The following is a 4,535-nucleotide window of genomic DNA, read 5'->3' as shown; positions in this document are numbered from 1 at the left end:
GACTTCTTTGACAATGGAAGTTTCCTGGTGAAGCCAAAGCTGAGAATCCTTTAAGAACAGAAAACGAAATCCTTCACAGTCCCGACTCTGCAATCCGAGCGCCGTCTCTCCCCACTGGTTCCCCGAACACTTTTGCAAAACTTTTCTTTTAAGGTTCCTCTTGATTGTTTTTGGAAGTGCTGACACCCACTTTCTCAACCAAGCGGATCTCGGACGAAACAAAAGGAGTCCTCTGAACACAACACCCATTCAAATTCAGCTGCCTTTGGGTTTTTAAAATAGATGCATATCCTGTTTTGCTTCCATAAGGTTCATTAGTAAAGCATACATTGATGCAGCTGGATCTGCATTCCAGTTAAGCTGAAAAACAAGTTAACTTCTCTGCAGTGGCGTAGCTAGAGGGGGTGCAAAGCACTAGTTTTGCAGGGAGACTCTCCGCAGCATGCAAGAGGCCTCTCCCCCAGAGCCATTCCAGGCAGTGGGAGCAAAACGGAGGTTTTCACCTCCGTTTTGCTCCCTGACCCAGAATGGCTCTGGGGGGGAAGGGCCGCTTGCACACTGCAGTAAGGCTCCCTGCAAAAGTTAGTGCTTTGCACCCCCTCTAGCTATGCCACTGCTTCTCTGCTATGTGGTATAAAAAGCAAAACTTTATTGTGAGCTCAAGCTTACAAGCCAGAATATTAAGAACAGACAGCCTATTAGCTTTCCTCTGCGACTGTGACATACGCACAACTCATTTGCTTGCCTCTAGGGGGGCTAAAAAGCATTCCTGGTTATGGTCAGAAATTTTAGAGATGAACAATTTCCCCCTGATTCTGTCCCTTGATGCTTCTCTGGTTTACACTGCCTGCATTCTGGTTTAACTGAAATTCCGGTTCAACCAGCCAGTCCATGAGGCCAGCTGAAGCTGCCCCTTTGCGGAGCAGATTGGTGGAGGGTGCCATCTCTGTCAGCCTACTTGCTTCTGCTTCTCCCAGTTCCTCACAGCTGTGGAGAGAAGACTGGGAACCCCAGTACAGACGTAGCATCCCCTGCTCAGCTTCAGCTCCCAAACCAGGGTTGGAACCAGAGCCTTCCAGATTCTGCAGCTGAAAATCGGGACACTTTTGGATGGATCCAAAGAGGGAATACAGTCACCATGGCGAGCCCAAGGGCCTGGTCCGGCAGACAGTGGTGTGCCAAGGGAGGGCGCTGGCCAGTCGGTGGGGCTTTCAAAGTAGGCACAAGAGACAAGACCTACAGAGCAAGCCTATGCATGTGCACTTAGAAGTTAGTCCCACTGTGTTCACTGGGGTTTATTCCAGGAAAGTGTGCATAGGATCTGAGCGTTACGCCCATCATAACTCACCCCCCCCCACCAATATAGCTGGGTCAGAATACAGCTGTAGGTGGTTCTAATGCAACATTTAACACACTAAAACTGATGCAACAAAGCAGGGCTTATGGCCAGTCTGTTTAACTTCCTTCCATAATTTGGGTTCACCTGGAATTGTGCAGAAATCAAGCCCACCGTAGTACTGATTGCCAGAAGGGCAAAATTAAGGCTGAACTTGATCCAAAATGGGAAACAGCTTGCTGTTCATCATTTCACTCTGCATTGAACATTCTCAGGGTTTTGCAGAGGCCAGTCTCACAGGTCCTCTCTCCTTTGAGAGCAAACACAACAGCTGAAGGGACCCAGCTCCTCAAGCCTGTAATGACCTAAAAAGGAGCCAAGGCTACTTCAGCTGCACCAGTGGAAACCTGGGAATACTGTCCCAGATGTCTCACTCATGACACACCCCAAGGCTGGATTTTCAAGAGCAGTGGTTCACTATCTGGGGGTACGTGTACCCCTTGGGGTACACACGGGACTTTTATGGGTACTAAAAAATAATCAAATAATGTGGGAAAGGCAGGTAGCCCCCCAGAATGCCTTGCAGGGCCAGAAAGGCAAGAAGGCAGGCAGCTAGCTGACCGCGAAAGTTCCACCAACTGCTAGCTTTTGGTCATCGATTCCTGTATTATCAGATATGGATCAGTGAAAACTAGCACAATAAAAAGGCTGAAGCATAATATGGAAAGTGATCAATCACTGAGAAGTTCTTAGGAGGCATCTAACACTTTGGTGCAAAACAGTGAAAAGGCCCAGCCTTCAGTTCTTCCAACAGGTAAAAAGAGAAAAATACTGTGTGGAGTACATGAAGTAGGGGCTTCGTATATAGGAGATGAGGGCTGCCCTCGGCCCCAGGGTGTTGTGCGGGGGAAGTATTATCTACCCAATGGTTGCATGAGACGTTCTTTACTCGTTTGGCATTTACAAGCAAAGCATGCCAGCTGTACAAACGGGTATGGAGCTGGTAGAGAGAGCTTTCTCTTCTTAAGACTTGATATAAAATAATTACCGTAGTAAGCAGAATGCAGTTGGACATTTAAGACTGCATCTTAAATCAGTTTAACCTGATTTTTAGAGAAAAAACAACTGTGTGCCTCAAAACAAACTCAGGAATCACGCTAAGCATGTGTGTATAAAATATTTGTTGTGTGTTTTATAAGCATTATTCCATTGCTTTTTAATCCCATTTTTTTCTTTACAGTTACTACATTTATTTATTTAGTTACTACACAGAAATTTGAAATAACAGCAACTATTACACTTTGCTAATGCGAGGGGTACAATTGATAAATGGGCTGCCAAGGGGTACAAACTAAAAAAAAAACAATAAACATTGGGGCACCCTGGACTAGAGCAACATCTAGGATCAGTTTCTGCTTGCATTAAAGTAAGCTGTCTTGCTCCAAGATAAAATGAACGAAATTTGTAGGAGATTTCCATGTATTATACATTATTACAAAGCAATAATAATAAGCATAAAGGAATTATAACAAGTAAAGAAGCTTGCATAAAAGTTTCCTGATGCTAAGCGCTGCGTTGTCAATTTCCATTTGTAATTCCTTAAGGCAGTAGCTCTCAAACATTTTAGCACCGGGACCCACTTTTTAAAATGACACTATCAGGACCCGCTTAGCTTTATAAGAGTTTGAAAGAAATCTAGAAAGAAAGAAATCTATTTCTAGAAAGAAATTCTCTTGATTCAGGAAATTGGTTCCCAGCCCACCAGAGGGTTCCAACCCACAGTTTGGGAAACATGGGTCTGTTTTGTTTTGGTTTCTAGCTGTCTCCATTTTCTAGATTTGTTTTATTTTCAGTATTTGTTGCCTCCCTTAAATTGTAAGCTTACATTGGGCAGAGCCTGTGTGGTTTCCGTACTCATGAGGCCAAGGACAGCAGGGGTGCAGAAAGTGGAGCCAGGAAGAGTGAGCCACCAGGACAGCAACATGAAGACACTGCTCCTGTCTAGAGAGGGGAGTACTTGTGGTGGGGGAGGGGAGGGTCAGGGGATGGGTTCAGTTGCATTAATTCGAAGCAGGGATTGAAAACAGGGAACAGTCGGCTCACGCCCAACTGACGCACAGCTGATCTCAGCCAACGCACATGTCTGCTTCAGTAGGCAACCACAATGAGGTTTCTAGGTCTTAGTTAACAATCATCTCTTCACCTCCATTGTCCTGGCCTTTCTCTTTTTACCTTAATCTTCTTCATCCCTTAGAATCTCTATTCATTGGAAGCCAATAATGCATTCCTGCATCTTAGATATACACACTGTGCAATATTGTTTCCACTGCTAATGAGAACCTGATGACACCAGCAAAGGCACCAACCCAGTGGTGTCAGTAGGGTTTGCACCACTTGGTGCGGGAGGCCAGCACCCCCATGAAGGACCATCTCCCATGAAGTGGGCAGAGCAACACTCCAGGCGGTGGGCATGGAGCTGTACCGTCGCCCTGCCCCCAACTGGGTTTGGGTTTTTTTGCAATAACTTTGGATAGGATTGAGATCATTCCATTTGTTTGTTTCATTGCATTCTTCTTGAAATAGTGCATTGAGCAATATATAATATGATGGCATTATTTGAAAATACCAAGATTTTTAAAATCACCACCCGCACCCCTCCTAGTGGTGCCACTGTACCAACCTAAGATTAGTGCAAGATCCCTAGAAGTCATCAGTCCTGGAGTTCAAGCGGCCCTTCCCCCTGGGAGGCCCCTCCCTGCCCAGAATGACTCTGAAGGGGAGGGGGAGAGGCCACTTGCACACCACGGTGAGGGTCCCTGTATAACTTAGTGCTTTGCACCCCCTCTAGCTATGCCACTGCTTAGATAAGTCTATTTTTGACTGCAAAACATGGCAATATCTAAAACAGATAAGAAGCATTCAGCACCTCTTTGGAAAATACTTGAATATTTAGAGGCCATCTTACAAATGTCCAGACGCAAAAAATTCCCACATTAACAGCACAGGTGTTACAGCCCTGGCTTGCATGGTATATAAAAAGGTCAGTTTGGTGCAAAGAAGTTGCAAGGGAATTGCAACTTCCCATGTCGCCCAGTCATGGATAAATTGCAGATCTAAATTACTGTTTTACAAAATAATGACAAGATTATGGACCTTCTGAGACAGGCGGGTGGATGCTCTTTGCCAAGGGGCCTTGCAT

This window comes from Tiliqua scincoides, chromosome 5 (genome assembly GCF_035046505.1).
Source record: "Tiliqua scincoides isolate rTilSci1 chromosome 5, rTilSci1.hap2, whole genome shotgun sequence".
In the NCBI taxonomy this organism is placed as follows: Eukaryota; Metazoa; Chordata; class Lepidosauria; order Squamata; family Scincidae; genus Tiliqua; species Tiliqua scincoides.
The sequence above is the reverse complement of the archived record's forward strand: the minus strand, read 5'-3'. Positions refer to the sequence as shown.